Consider the following 18,025-nt stretch of genomic DNA (forward strand, 5'->3'; position numbering starts at 1 on the left):
ACGCCAATCTGTCTTTGCACTTAATCTTGGTCTCTTTCACATTTGAGATTTATACATTTCAAATGACACAAGTTTTACAATACCCCAAATACGTGGTTATTATAAATTTATTTTCAAAAAATCGTATGACAGTGGCAATGTTAAAAATACAAGTGGGAATCTTTAATTTATAACGCGATTATTCAATTTACTCGGAACTTTCTCGCGTCCAATGCACATGCTCCCATAAAATAACACCGACAATACATTTCATGATAAATCTTCCAGGCTTTTAACACTTACGCTACGGAGTAATGTTTTATATGCAAATGCAAGTGTTTCGAGATATAATGCAGGCGCAATATTTATTTGAACAGTATTCTGGAGCAAACCGATGTGAAAAGAGAAAGCCCTTTAAAAAACAAACAAATATTGAGAGCTGGCAAATATTGATAAAAGAACCATTGTTTTGAATGTTGAGTCCATTCTTTTGTTGGCAAACGATTAACTTTCGAATAATATGAAGGTAAATATTACATATCGAGTTTCAACCTACAGCAATACCATATTTGAAATTAATGGATACAGCGAAAAATTGATTGACACATTCGCTTTTGCTTTAGTGTTGTTAATTAAACGAATTTTACTTCAAATATGAGAAAATATTGAAAAAATTAAACAAGTTTGTTCATGTTACTACTGTTACTGACTGCACTATTGTATATATTATATGTTATATAAATAAAATTTATGATAACAGTATACCACCGGATATCCCAGGAAATGCGAACAAGACTTATTTAAGATAAACATTTCAAAACCAGAAAACACATTTATTATTACATAAAATTATAATAAACTGATTTTATTTTAAAATATTAGAACGTTAATAAAATAAACAGTAGATACTGTATCTGTATCGCTACACAAATACTGTAATATTAGATTCAATTTTTTTATGTTTAAAATATAAAATGTGAATTGTAAAAGGCGCATTCAACGCAACTACTGTAGTGTACAGTACTATGTATGAACTGTATTACAAATTTCTCGGCTAATCCGAACTATTCCAAACCCAAACAGGCAATAGCCTTAATTAATTCGGATTTAAGGGGGTTCTACTGTCAGTATTATACAGGTTGAGTGACCGTTTAAAGTTTGTGAAACAGTAGTTTTACTTACTTTTTTTAAAAATTATTTAGCCTACATAAAGTAACCTCACTGGATATTCTTAAAAAACATACTAAAAAAGGGATTTACATGTATTGTAATAGTCATACATTGTCGTTATAATATTGAGAGTTGTAATAGTCGATGCGTGGTCCTTCAATTTTTTTTTTAAAGACGATGAATATATTTTATTTTGATATTTTAATACTTAACAAATACGTTTTTGTTAGAATATAAACAACAACAAAAAATGTATACCATAGTTAATGATTTAAAAACTGCTGTTCGTATTTGCGTTTTTTGTTTCCTTTTAAATTCCGTCAAAAAATTTACCGTAGATGTTAGTCACATTATGCAATGGCACTCTAATATATTAACATATGGTATTTCCCTCCAACCGAACCATCTAAAACATCAATCTTTATGATGCCTAACCATTGTGTAATTTTTCACATTGTTTTTCATATAAGATATAAGGAAAAAACATAATTTTACCATACATATACCTATCCAATAACATTAAAAAGTATACAACTTCAAAACCATTCCCCCTTTTCTCCTCAAAGGCAGGCAGATAAATGAACACCATCTGTCGATGCAAACCGACTCGTGACCTGGTGACCTTACTAGCCACATTCAAGTAAACAAACAGGCAGTACACAACAGAGTTCTGGTTCCAACCCTGACGAATGGAAGTGAAGCATGGCAAAAGAAATATAAAAGAAGACTGAATGCAGTGGAAATACATTCAGACGAAACTGGCGCAAATAGGTGTTTGAAAGGTGATATCAGGAAAGAATGCGTGGCTGAGAAAAGCATTAGCGATAAAATTAAGAAAGGGGTGTTAAGATGGTTTGGAGATGTGGATCTAATGAGGGAAGAAAGAACAGTTAACCAAATTTATGAAGCGAATGTAATAGGAAATAAAAGCATATATTATATAAATGCAAATCAAGTTATCTTTTTCAATAAATCCAGAAAGATTTTACATATGACTTTTAAATTTCACTGTTTCCAATATGTTTCAATTCTTCCAATAAAATTACAACGATGCACACTGAAGAGATATTTCATTGTGGACCAGATGCATCAATATGTATTAATCTCCACTCTCCACCTATACTTGCAGTTCCAAAATCCAAAAGAATTCCACAGTGACTGGAAAATTATACGAGTCCCTCATATTATATTTTACTTGCTTTCATACTTTGAAATACGTAATATAAAACCGAGAGTATAAAATATTTTTTTTATACATTTTCATTGCATTTTGATACCTTAATTTTAATCACAAAACATTTAAATTTAACTGTTGAATATGTGTTTCATATTTATTTAATAAAAAAATATGAAACACATATTTAAAAATAATGTTTTTTTATATTTTTTATTTTTTTATTTTTCATTGATACATTTGTTTAATTATATGTATTACGGCTCTTTGGGCATGGCCTGTGTTGAGCTGAAATACTTACATGTTAATACTTTTTTTTTTAATTACTAGATATTTTATATTACATACAATAGATACAATAACAATTAACAGTAGAACGGTTTTACAATAAAATAATTACACCTGGAATTTAATTAATCCTCAAAAATTTTATGACTTATTATGTCACTTTTTGAGCTCAAAACCTGAAGTATTTATTTCTGTGAATAATGCAACATTCTAATTAGGTATTGTGATTTTGTTTCATTTATATGTGATAAAATACAAGCTCTTTGAGTCTGAAAAAAGAACACAACTCAAATAATTTATTTCATCATATACATGCATACAAATTAAAATTTACAATAATATGCCCTCACTGGGTTTTACGGTGCCGAGGGCACATTTTTCAATATTAACTTAGATGAAAGAAAATTGTTGATGTTTTGTTTATCAGTTTTATTTACATATAAAATTACAATGCCCATTATTTATTGATTTGGCGTTTAATTTGTAAAACTCTATTTTAATTTATGTATTAATTTTAAATCAAACACAGATTTTTGGGTCCACTAAGTTGTATTTTACTAACAAAACACATAAAAAAATTATTGTGACGATTGTTTCGCCTTGTAAGGGCATTATCGAACGAATGACATTCGTTTGATAATGCCCTAACAAGGCGAAACAATTGTCACGATATAATTTTTTATGTGTTTTTGTTAATAAAATACAACTTAGTAGACTCAAAAAACCTGTGTTCGATTTAAAATTAATACATAAATTATTATGCCCGTTGATTTAACGAAAATATGGTGTCCAGATATAATATGCTTGGCAATTTTAAGAAAATTATTTTTGTTAATACACCCTAAATGTTCATTAATTATGATATTAATTTACGTTATGTTTTTTTCCTATTAAAATGCAGGGTTATAAAAAAAATTAACTTGACACCAAAATGATTCAGTGCATCTTCTTTATCCGTACAAATTAACAACAGTAAAAATTTTAAATTTTCTAATTCGTAAACATATTTCTGTGCCATATTTTTCACAATAACACCTTTATTTATTTTCATAACCATTTGAAAGGAATTAATAAATCCACTTACTCTCTCAACTTGTAGCTCTTTCACTTTGGGTCAGAAGTTGAACTCGTAATAAAAAAAGTTCAATATAATAAATTCTGAAATGCCCTTTTTATGTCTGGCTTTTTAAAACGAGCATTATATACAAATAATAATCCAACGGCTTCAGATTCCTTCCCCAACATAAATAAGGGTCGAAATACAGCTTGAAAAATTCAAGGGCTGAATAACTCGTTTCTCTGACTGTTTTTTTACTAGCCAAAACCCCTTTGGGAAAGCCATTATCTAAAATAAGATTCTTAGAAACCCTTATTTATTAAGATACAACCCTCGATCTCACAATACCATGACAACTGTAAGGATTGTATTGTTGATATCATGTCATCAAGAAGAATGCGTCTTGTACGTTTTATACTAACGTACTTAGTACGGAAAGGTCAACTGACGTTTATAGGCATTATACTCGTAATATTTTAGTTGTGTTATATTGCATACAGTTTAAAAAAAACTTTTTACCAACTAACCATTTCCAGCCAAACGCTGTTGTGGCTCAGTCTGGTTAAATGGAAAAAAAAGGAAATGAAAGTGCACACATTTCAATATATTTAATATAATTTCACATTGCATTTTAGCAGCTGTCGTGAAGTACGCTGTCCGCTACAGGCAATGTTTAGTATTATGTATATTGCTTTTATTTTCAACATTTGGCTTTGCCATTGCGAAAAAAAAGGACAAAAATATATTTTACATGTCGCACCCAATTCCCGTACATTCGTGAATTTTAATGCAACATTGTGTCAAATTTTCGAATCAAGCGGTGAATAACTGCAAGAGATTTAAGATTTTGAACAAACAAACACATTTTTTATGATGAATTCTGACAATTTTATTCGCAAAGGAAATAAATGTATTTTAAATTCTCTTTCCTTATTTTTAACAACCACACTGCTTAAATTTTTGTAACTTATACATATATCGTTTTTTCCTCACGTCGCCTCGCGTGTAAGTTCTCAACAGTGTCTATGGTTGACTTGAGTACCTAAGCTTTTATTTAGCAGAGAACCTTTTTCTTAAAATCCATGCAAGATCCTTTTCGAATTATTTTACACACTGGGAGACGATTGAAAACATGATTTTAAATTTTGGATGTAGCTTATAATTTGACCAGTTATTTTATTCACAACACTTCAAGGTGTTTATTAATGTCTAAAAATACATTTTAAATAAACTTACTTATATGGGAACCTGTAAATCTTGGAAGTAAAAAGGCTGAGAACATGTCATTAGCAGGTTTAAGTAATCACTTCACACACTAAGCAACATCCACTACTTGATAATTCGCCTAGCGAAGGAAAAAAATATTAAGTTGTCGTGGTGTTTTAGGATTTTATTTTTATTTATTTATTTTTTATTAGGCTAGTAGCACGTGGTCCGAAATGTTTACTTTTTTATAATTGGTACCTTTGTGCTTAAAAGCGGTTAAATTTAAGCTTTTAGAAGGGTTGTGTAAAATAAAAAAGGACGAAGTAACTACCAGCACTATATTGTCTATGCCACTCGGTTACGATTGAAGACAAAGTGCCATCTTGTGTTATTTCACTGAATGTCTACACTTGCCTTCACATAACGGACTTTCTACAAGTACCACTCCACCATCTCCCCGTAGGGGTAATCAGAGAAGGTAGAACGCCACGCTCTTCTGTCCTGACACAAACTCCTAGCTTCCTTCACATCCATACATCTAGTCATAAATGGCCTCCGATTACGTAGACTTTTGACACCACCAGATTTAAAGTTTTGATTGATCAAATTTGGCCAAGTCTTTTTGGCTGACCTCGTTCTGTTCTCTTTAGTCATTTTCTCATAATCTATTTGCTCTACTTGTCCATACCACCTTTAAAAACTCTTCTGAAACTTTTCAATTATCCCTAGTTCAGCCTTACATTCCTTTCTAATATCTTCGATTTTAATTCTATCATACAATGATTTTCAACAAATTCGTCTGACGAACGAATTTTAACAGCGTTCACTGTGCTTTCATCTTTCCTTTGCTAATTCTATGTTTCGCTTCTATATGGTACGTCAATATGTACTATTTAGAAGCAATTTTTTTTAATAAATGGAGTTTTGTATTTTTTAATTTGTGAAAAGAGTATTTTTATATTGCATATTTGAGCATTTTAATGTCTTTTTTGTAAATATAGAAAATGATTTAATGAAGATGATAAATCAGTTTTGAGATATCACAGGGTATATTAGTATATTAGTATATTAGTATTGAGTATCCAACATTTGGCAATTTAGCAACTTACCTTTCGTCCTGTACAGTAAAATCATTTTTATTTCATGCACATACAAAGACAAACACATACATTCATGCCCGCATATATGCAACATACAAATATTCTTAAGTAATTAAAGTGTATTTCTTTATATTAGTCAAATATTTATTAAGCGTATATTGAAAAGCTATATATTTTTTAAACGTATACAACTACACAGGTTCTAAACAATAAAAAATGCTTCACAAGTCCTTTTCATTTTCTAGAACAGAGGTCGTCAACCTACAACCCGCGGGTAATTGAATTACCCACTACGGCATTTTTAATTCCTACGCAAAAAATTTGATAATATTTTTTTATAAAACAATTTATTAAGCAAATCTCAATTCCTTTATTCGACTCAAATTAAGATCACATTTTCCAAATATCGAAAAACTTTTTAAGAAAATGCAAAACCAAGGCAGCCACTAATAAAAATATGTTTATATTTGTTTTATACGATAAAATAAATTTGTATTTACACAAACACGTTTTATTTTATGAAAATATTTTTTTATTGAAAAAAAATGTTTGAAGAACTTGTACCCACTTGTGAAGTGAAATTTTCAAAAAAGATTTTTTTTCTTGAATGTTTTTCGCAGATACTTTGTGGCATATTTTATAAACATTGTAAAAAAAACTACTTTGCTTTAACCACTTTTATTGGTACACTTTTTCAAACCGGCAAGAACCTTATCATCCTCAGGGTTTATGTACTAATTCCAAAACATTGAAATACTCATAGTTAGGTTATAATTTATGACCGTTCCCTTACGATACCAAAAACTTCCACAAACTCCGTACACCATATGAAAAAATTCCTAAATGTTGCTTTTATTGAGCATTGTGCAGCGATTTTTTTCTCCAAGTCTATCAAAAGCTTGCCGACCACTGATCTAGACCAATAACTCTCATTATCTACGCTGACCTCGAATTCAAGGATTTCGAAACATCTTTGGAAACATGATTCCCCAGGGCACTTGAAATAACTTGGTATTTTCAAAACTAAATACGTCCTTCATAAATCAATTTGGAACTTGTGTCAAAGTTTATGCTAAATCTGAAGGTCTTTCGAAGTTGGACATGGAAAATTATTATTATGAATAATATATACAGCACACGACATTAAAGTTACATTTAATTTCATTATTAACTATAAAAAAAACATTGAAAAACATGTTTTATGTGCACGTGTTTTCACAAAATTTCCAAACAAAATGTATAAAACATGAGCATATTCAAATGCAACGTTTTGTCAAAGTTTCAAAGTAATCGGTAAAACACTTTACAAGACTAAAATTTTGATCTAACTAACATTGAGATTTTTATCTACGTAAATAATACGCAAATTTAAATGGAGGTGTGTGTCAAAATTTCAAAAGTAATTGGTGAATGATTTGAGGAGGTTTGAGATTTTAACAGAAAAAAAACATAATCATCATTTTGACATCCCAATATACATAAAGGAAAATATGGAAGCCTGGTTATTTACAGGGCTTATGATCTAACATGGGCTGTAGTAATTGGAGAAACCCAGATTTGTGAACAAGAATTTGGCCATACCCGAAATTTTGTGAGCAAATGTAGATGATTTACAAGAGTTTTAAATTCGACAGAGTATGATTATACACAAGAAAATGCCGCCTAAGCGAGGAGCATTATTTGAATAGATAAAGAAAAACCTAATGGGCCTTATACCTTACTGGGCTTATAATCTATCATGAGCTGGATTAATTGGAGAAACCCAGAAATGTGAACAAGAATTTGAACATACCCATAAAGCTTTAAGCAATACTTAATAAATGAAAACAGTACTGAATACAATAGAAGAGTATGATTCTACCTAAGAAAAAAACGCCTAAACGAGGAGCTTTACTTAAATTCATAAAGAACTTTATGGGCCTTAAACCTTACTGGGCTTATGATCTATCATGGGTTAGATTAATTGGAAAAACCCAGATTTGTGAACAAGGATTTAGGCATACCTTAAATGTTGTGAACAAATGTTCATAAATTAAAACAATCCTCAATACAATGGCGGAGTATGATTTTTCACAAAAAATAACGCCCAAGCGAGGAGCTTTATTTAAAGAAAAACCTTATGGGCCTTAAACCTTACAGGGCTTATGATCTACATATCATAAGCTTGATTTTGGGGAAACCCAGATTCGTGAACAAGAATTTTGACATACCTAAAACTTTATAAATAAAAGCAGTTCTGAATACAGTGGTAGAGTATGATTATACACGAGAAAACATCGCCTTAGCGAGGAGCTTTATTTAAATTGATAAAGAAAAAGCTTTTAAAAGACAGGAAAGACCCAGAAGCGGTGAGCGGCTTCGCGTCACGACGCCCCTGAGTGAGAGGGGTAGGTTGGAAGCTCCGCTGAAGCCGTCGCATCTTATCTGAACCGTAAATTTTCAACCCGTATTAGGTGTCGCTTTAATATTTCAGATTAACGATCGCGCAAGGAAGAGAAACCTTTGATACTTGTATAATATTAGACACAACTCTGGCGTAAAGGGTGAAGTGCTGTTGCAACGAGAGCTCCGAGCTTACGTAATAGATCTTTATAACGGTAACCTTATTTAAATTAAACATATAGTATGTATGGTATACGACACATAAGTGAATCTTAATATGGATCAAGGAAATTTATAAGATTCCTCTAGATACACAGAGAAAATATTCAACAAATTACAACTTTTGGTGGCATATGCTAAAATAATCATTATAAATAGGTATTTGCATTTATGAATTACTCTCGCATAGCACCAGAAAAGTTCTCCCACCGAAGCACATAAATCGCAATTAACACAACTTTCGGTAACATATATAGAACTACTAGATATATATATACTCGTATATATAAAACTATATATAGGTACATATATATATATATATATATATATATATATATATATATATATATATATATATATATATATATATATATATATATATATATATATATATATATATATAATAATATATATATTTATATATATATATATATATATATATATATATATATATATATATATATATATATATATATATATATATATATATATATATTTATATATATATAAATATATATATATATATATATATATATATATATATATATATATATATATATATATATATATATATATATATATAAATATATGTAAATATATATACAACATTTTGAGTGTGTCCAAATACTTGTTCACAAAATCTGGATTATCTCCAATTACAGGAGTTATTTTCATATTATTTTTTTAACATCTCACCAAAGATAAAGAAGAATATGGAAGTCTGGGCATTTACGGGGCTGACGACCGTCATAGGCCGGTTTAAGTGATCACTTTACACACGTGTAAAATTCAACAATTCTACCCATTATTGACAACCACACTATATAAAAAATTGTTCAGTTTACAAATTATTTCAAATCCCACATAGCTTCCAGAGCCAATTAATTATTTTAGTAACGAAATTAAATGCTTACTTATTTTTTTTTTTAATACATTAATCTTAATTTGTATTTTTCCGTCGTAGATGGTGTTCTTGTAACACCACATTAAAAAGAACAAGCTATTTTTCATCCAAGAAACAGGAGCTTAAATTTATGGATAAGCGACACCTTTATCGATGCCTCGCGTCTAAACGGCATAGCAAGGGGTAGTAATGTGTTAATAAATGCGAAATTCTCACCCGCAGGCTTAAGGACATGAAAGGAGGCTTCCACCGGAAGGTGTGTTTCTCATTTGAGAACTTTTACTACACCATTTTCCTTCAGCAATAGTGTGAAATTTTAAAAGCAAATCGTCTTCAGACGAATTTTCAGGTGACATGGCAAGCATTGTCAAACACGTTTTTTTTCTTAACGTTCTCTATTTTTATCATCATATTATGTATTAGTGTGTGTGTGAGTGTGTGTGTGTGTGTGTGGGTATGGGTGTGTGTGGGTGTGGGTGTGGGTGTGTGTATGGGTGTGTGGGTGTGTGTGTGTATGTGTGTGTCTGTGTGTATATATTTTTTTTTAAAGTGGTATTAACCAAGTGAAATTGAAAATTAAAATGGATAGATACCACAAGGTGACTGCCTTATATATTAAGTTAAGTAGCCAGTAAAACTATTCTTTTTTCGGTTGGCTGGAAGATATTGCTTCTTATTAATAAACCTGCCAATATATTGAGGTATTTTTTTTTACGAATACGGCACTATATAGATTATCCAAAGAATATAATTGTTATGATCATATTATATATTTTTTAAAAGTGATCATAATTCCTTTCACAAAAAGTAATTAAAATTAACTAATTAAAATACTTTGCATAAAACTGTTCATCACATTTGTAACCTTTATTTATATTTCTTACCTTTTTGTTTTTTTTGGTCACTAACCTCAATGTCATGACAACATTTATATCAATTATAGTATACATGCAAATTGTTCTAACGTAAATAAACAATCACAATAGTAATATTACTAAAGAACACATCTTAGTAAATTATTAAGGGCGTTATGGCTGACATCCTTTCGGTCCTTTGTGCTTCAAGGAAGAGGATATCTCACTCTCAACCCGCGGCGTCCCTCCGCCGCTCCGCGACGATACAAGGAATTCCCCGAAAATGGCAAGGTTGCAACTAACAAAAACTAAAATTATCTTCCGATACAAGTTATTCTCAAAAAATTGCCATATCTATTTAAATAAAAAATTGAATATAAACTTGTTCAAAATCTTAATTATTGAGGGAATATTTTGAACATTTTGAAACCTTTTTTATTTATGTAGGTATGTATAAATACATAAAAATAAAAATAAAATAAAAAATCTTATTTGTGGATTGCAATCTTCAAAACTTATGATCTGAAAATTGATTTTTATGTATTCTGAAACCATTGTGAGATGTGATGGAACCTCGTTATTCTAGGGTCGCGATAGGAACAATGACCCGGGATCCGAGGATAGGCTTTATCACGAATTTCATCGTCTCACTGAAGCGCTCTCATTTAAGTTTAATTATTATTATTAATATACGAGACGGAGAAAGGTCTGCCTGAATAGCGAAGCCCTGCCAGCGTAAGATATATATTAAGATAGATACACGAAAATTAATTTCTTCTCAGTTTACACGATTTGATAAAACGTTTTCAAAATCTTAAGGTTACTTAAATCTCGGTCACCTGTGAATTGAACTCATCAAATTGCATTTGGATAAAAGTATTTTTTTATTCAATTACACACTGAATTATTTACGCTTTGAATGAGATATCAAAATACATTAAAGGTGTTCTTACTCAACACGAATCAACTATCGTTTGTAAACCTTATTTCTTACATCTTTTTCATATAAAATCGATAGAGGTTCGTCTAAAGCTGAATCACCAGTAAATATTTTGAATACTTAGCATATATTGAAACATTATCCTTTGGGTGAATAATACAGCGTATACTCTTCAACTAGTAACGAATAATTAGGTATCTAAGAATTGAAATTTTATTTCAGGATCTCTCTCCTAAAAAATAAAGGTGAGCTTATTCTGAGTAAATCTCGCCTGAATTTAATTGGAAAAAGCTGTTTACCTCACGAATATCCAACGGAAGCCACCATCGTAATTCGACATTCCACATCTATCAAAATACTAACAAACGAAAGGAATTGGACAAAAGTGCCTCTTTCAAAAATTATTGCAAAATTGATGTTGAATAATGGGGAGAATGATAAACGTTACACAAGTGTAAAAAGTAATCAAATAAGCCAGCTAAATGACAGATCAACCATGGGATTTCATACTCTCATCTTCTTTCGCATGAAAACGATAGATGCCTTTAATTTATAAATACAAAAATGGCAACACAGATTCATACCTTTCTTACAAAGTTTCTTTGCTCTCTGCAGACAATCCTTTAATATATAAAAACTTAACGTTTTACGTCTTTAAAAATAAACATCATTTTATATTAAAAATCGTGTCATTTATCATTTGTATCTTATCCACACACAATGGTGCGATAAGATACAAATGAAACACGAATCAGAATAAATCAACCTTGATTTATTCATTTATAATGTGAAGACATTACGATCAGCATTTAACTTTAGATACTATTTCATCCAAATTGACCGGAATAGGAAACAGAAGTTCCGAAATAGGTCGTCAAAAAATTTATGTTGTAAGATGTGTAAGCAAAATTAAGTGGAACCTCTCATAACAAGAATATTTCGTTTCGAAAATTCATTCACTCGTTATGTGTTGAATATGTGTTGTGTACTAGTGAAGATAAACAAATTAAACCGTTTAAATTAATGTAAGATAATATGCTAATGCGATTCAGACTGAAAAATAATACTTTTTTTTCAAATCAATTTAAATTTGTTTAAATAACATTAATTTTAAACTAGTAATTTGTTAAAGAACGTTACAATCAGGAATTCGAGTTCTATTTGTAAAAAAGAACAAAAACAATAAGAAATTTTTTAAAAATTAGTTAATTAGTTACAAATTTTTGACAAATAATTAACTGTTTTTAACCAGAAATTTGTTTTTACCCAGGCTTCAAAATTTAATGAAAGTGTGACACAGCATTACCATTGAATATTTTTTTCATAACGTACTCGTATAACAACCCTTAAATAATGAGGGTAATGTTTCTCAATACACGATGCACCATTTTTCCATACATTCAGCATTTCTCTTATTGCGCTAGAAGATTTTGATCTGCTACTTCCTCCTCCTTCACTCACAAACATCATTACTTCTCACTGCAAAACACAATGTAACTCCATTAGCACTTTGGTAGTCAGCTCTTGACTATGCTGTTCCATAGCATCAATATCGTTGTTATCTACGTCTAGTCCCATGGTATTGTCAAATACCAATATATTCACAAAGACGCCTTTCTGCGTTACTCGTTATGCGAAATGTCTTCTCCATAACTTCTTGCTGTGAGACACAATGCAACTCCATAAGCTCTTTGGTGATCAAGTCTTTACTGCGCTCTTCCACAAGCTCATATCGTTAATATCCACCTCTAATCCCATGTTATTGGTCAAATACCATTTTTTTCCTCAAAGACGCCTTTCTGCGTCACTCGTCACGCAAAATCGCTCGTCAAGGGAGAATTTTTTACATTTTTTTTTTCAATATACGAATTACTCGTTATATGAGATTTAACTGTATAAAAGTGATAATTTATAACTATGGACTGATATTTTTTTCGAACTTCCTATATCTTCAAAGTACAAACCACCTTTAAACTTCCACATTGTTACAGCGTTTCAGCTTTCAGCGGGGTAACCAAAGAGTAATTATATATTTTCTTCGCCGTCTTTACAGTAATGGTAGCTTTTAATAAAGACGATCAATATTGGCTTGCAAGGTAAAACCTTTCTAGCGAAAGAACACCTTTGCAGCGGTTTTGCATACAATTACGAAAAAAAATATCGAGTTTATGGTTGCGATAGGGTATTATCGGTAAAGAGGAATACCGATTTTACTTTATAAATTTACGAAGAGGGATTTTCATGCAGCATTTTTATCTCATTTTAATTTACGAAAACATACAGAGTGGTTTTAAAATAAAATAATTTCGTTCCATTGATAAATATTCATGAAAGCGCATGTTTTTTACAAAAAAAAATATTTGCAATACACGGCTACGCATCGCTGTGTCATCAGTCTGATTAAATGAAAATGAAAGAAAAAAATACAAATTTGTATTATCTTAAATTTCCCAGTGTTTGTAGGTGATGAGCAATATTAAATTTTTCCAAATGAGCATTAAAAGGCAATATTATTTATTGCTCCAATATCAATATTTAGTAATGTCTATTGATGTTCATTTAAACAGATTGCGCTGCCATTTTGATTTTAAAAATTTAAAAAAAAAATTAAAAAAAAAAAAGTCGTACAAAAAACATGTTCTTATCTGTCCCGTTTTCTATTTTATCTGAAATATCTCGCATTACGTTGTATCAAAATTTCAAAACAATAGGTGAATAACTTAAGGAAATATAAGATTTTGAACAAACGAACATTTTTTGATATCTCAACTGAGATGGAGAACGATGAGAAAGGTTGGATATTTGCAGGGCTAGCAAACTACCTAGGCTGGTTTAAGTGATCACTTTATATACGTATAGCATTCACCATTCTACTCATGATTAAAAACCACACTTCTCAATTTTTTATAAGTGTAATGTTGAGATATCAATTAAAATAACTCTTTAATGAGTACAAACCCAGAACTTGTGAACAAAAATCAGAACACACTCAATAAATAGTAATATTCGAGAAATTATGAAAAAAAAGATTAAATAATTTTCTTGTTAACTTGAAATAATAAATAAGGCATTGAAAGCAGATCAGGTTATTTTATAAGAAAGAGAAAGAGCTAAAAGCTGAAGTTCTAAGGATAGATAGCAACGTTTCAGACGTTTTAAGGTTATCAGAAAAGGTATACTTTTTGCATGCAAGGGTAGATCTAACTCCTACCAGAATCGGCAGCTCAAAATACATAAAAATATCCATAGTTTTTTTTAAACTATTCGCGAGTAATGAAATAAAACTGATTTGGTATTTTACAAGTGTTTAATTTTAATTAAATAATGGACAGTTTGACATACGATGTATGGTAATGATTTTGAATACATCGAAAAGCATTGCAATAAAGTAAATTAATTGGTGGTATCTCCCACTTTAAGTTTTATAATCAGTGTAAAAAGGGTGAAATGAAAAGGACATAAATTTAATACAATAGTATTGGGCTTTTTATATAAATGACACTTGGTAAATATCACTATTTCTTAAAATTTGGCATCTTATCATCTCTGCCTACCCTTCCGGAAAAGTGATTTGATAGTTAATACATTTGTTTTAATGTTGATTTACAAACGGCGCCATACTAATTGTTAAATAAATAAATAAAATAATATTTTAATATTTAATGAAAACGCTGAGTGATTGCTAAATAATTACAATGAAAACAAGATTTTTCTTTGAAATTCTAATGAGAAAAATCGGTTAATTTGGGATGGCTTAATCATTTTTCAAAAGAATATGTATTACAAATACGCCTTCTATTGAGTCTGTAACCTTATCTGCGTATTTAGCAAATTTTCCGCAAAGTTAAAGACGTTTTAGATAGCGAGAACAAAGAGTGTCGCAAGGAAGACAAAACAACCCTTAAATAGATCGATCGCTAGGGGTTGGCTCTCGATAGACACTCGACGTTCGATTCTAACAATGGCTTTCTTGGGAGTCAATTGGGAAAATGAGGAATGAAAAGTGTTTTCAGGAAATCGCTGCTTGAAATGAGATTTCATATAAATCATTGTTTTTCTCCCATTCAGGATAAAAACTATTTTTGGCATACAATACCCTAGATCGAAAGATGCTTTTTTCAGAAGTTTCCAAATTAATTAGCTGAATAAACTTTTCTCATTTCAGCATCCTTGATTTTTACCAAATTAAACAAATATGTTTTTGAACAAAAATCAACGATTTCGTTTCTAATAGTAATACTATTATTTCCGGAGCAATATTATTTTCAGTTAAAATATTTTTAAAAAAGTTTTAGAGTTTAAAACCTAACTTCATAAATTTGTTTGGCAATCACTTTGTTGTAATATCTATCCATTTCAATTTAATTTAAGCTGGACAAATAAAACTATTTGTAAACGTAGTATTTACCAAGTAGAATTTATATCACAAATCTTCTTAAAATTGCCGGTTGGCAAAAAAATATGTTTACCGATATTTAGAAACCGCAATTTGATCATATCTAATTTGATTTACTTAAAAAAACGGTACTGCTTTCAAAATTGATATTATTTCTGCAAATGAAAATTTCTTTATCACTTTCGAGTATTTTAAATACTTGATCATGCCAATATTTCCACGATCTTTCTCTGCTTTTATTAACAACTACATCGCCTCATAAATTTTAGTCACTGTTAATTTTTTCACTTATTTGATTCACATGCCCAAACCATTTAAAAACACCTTTTTTTAAATTTTATCAATTACAATTCTTATCTCAGTTTCGCATTATTTCCTTATATTACCATCCGAACGACCATCATACGTCGTTATTATTTAACATACATACATTTAAAAATCGTCGATGTATTACATAAACTTGGACATATATGGGATTTTTATTGCAGCTGACCATCGTAACCATCAAATACTTTTAGTTTAGATACCAATTTTAAAGTGTAATAAAAATTTCACGGCTAAAACAAAATCTTGATGAAAAAAATCGTTAGCAAAAAGTTAACAATTTTGGGTCTTAAAACTAATCAAATCTATCGGGTTCAAAGTCAAATTTATTTGCTTTCGGGATAAAAATAAAACGAAGAGATGGGAAAGGAAAAAATAAATCGGAAATTAAGCCGATAAAACTGTAATCGACTTGATGAGTTGAAGAGAATAACAAGCTTTGGATGTATTGAGCGCACGTCAGTTGGGAGAATAGTTTTCCAAGTTTTCCAGGTCAAAGGGGGCATATATTAGGAGAAAGCGTATTGATTCTTGAATTAAAATGTCTAAATTGAAATTTTAACGATGAAAAGAAGTACGCTTGAAGATGTTTTTGCTCGTGTGATGATATGCCTCATTGAGATTTTTATTTTTTACACAAAACTTTAAAAAATATGTATTTTCAGGTGCCGATAGTTTTTTATTGTTGACGCTAAGGTTAACCAAAAAATAAAAAATAATCAAATATTATACGTACTGATACTAGCTTTATAATATTAAAGCTTATTTAAGTTTTATAAAAAAATCAATCATGTTTTCAAGCATCTCCAGGTGCATAAAATAATTCAGGAAGGATCTTAAACACATTTTCATGACGGTCTCTGTTACATAAAAATTTTACTCAACTCAACCATATATGCTACAGAAAACTCACATAGGAAAAAACGTGTCAATTTTATTATAAACGTACGGGTTCCAAAAATTTGAGTACTGTGGTTGTCAATCATTGGTAGAATGGTAAATGTTACAAAGTGATCGCCTAGACTAGCCTATGACAGGTCTCAAGTCTTAGAAATATGCAGACTTCCATATTCTTCTAGATTTATGTCGAGATGTCAATGAATAATGTACCATTGTATAATTTTCATGAGATTATTAAAAATAAATAGTGAACATAAAACCGGGTTTCGCTTATTTAAAGGCTCCGTAAAAAATTCATTTCAAAAAGTTTGAGAATCACTCCCGTAGACTAAGCGAGAAAAATAAAATTCAAGGAGGTTCATTAAAATTTCCTGATTAAGAATCTGAATTTATGCAAGTGCAATTACTTAGCGATGTCTTGCGGAGTTTTAAAAGAGCAATAAAATTTTATTGGGGTAAAATGGGTTGAAATGATTAAACGTCCTCTTTTTTGTATCTTACCCTTTGGGTCGCGGCCGCCCCACCTTTTTCGTGTCTGTATCAAGTATTTGCATTTATTTCCACTTTGTTAGGGATTCTTTTCTTTTCCGCTTTCATCGGAGCCACTTCGCGCTTATTATATCCTTGACCGAATTTTACAGCTCCCTTGAAATTATAACCCGAAACGCAACACCCTGGCAAACCTTATTTTCGCAGAATTCTAGAAAAACGTCTTGAGAAAACTAACAGTTCTTTGTTAAGGCTATTTTTACGTTTAATATAATAAATAAAATGTGTAAAATAAATAATCAGCTGATCAAAAAAGGTGTTAATAAATAAAATTATTAACAATACAGTTGTTTCTGTCCGCCTCCGTAGTGTTATGGTAGTAGTTCTGGAGATCCTGGCTTCGATTTGCCAAGGGGGGTAAAATTAATATGTGATTTTTTCAATTTAATATTTATTCAATATTACCCTTGACTGGTACCTGAAGCGGAGGGCTGATCACCTTTCCTTCATGTGTAAAACGATCAAAATAACACTGCGTTTTTACAACGTAGTGCCCTATGCTCCACTGGGTGCGGATAAGAGTTTTTTTTTAAATACAGTTGTTTTTTTACTATTTGAATATATTATTTTGTTAAGACTAGTC

The sequence above is a fragment of the Brachycentrus maculatus genome, unplaced genomic scaffold (genome assembly GCF_059751285.1).
Source record: "Brachycentrus maculatus isolate JH-2025_06_01 unplaced genomic scaffold, ASM5975128v1 h1tg000535l, whole genome shotgun sequence".
NCBI lineage: Eukaryota > Metazoa > Arthropoda > Insecta > Trichoptera > Brachycentridae > Brachycentrus > Brachycentrus maculatus.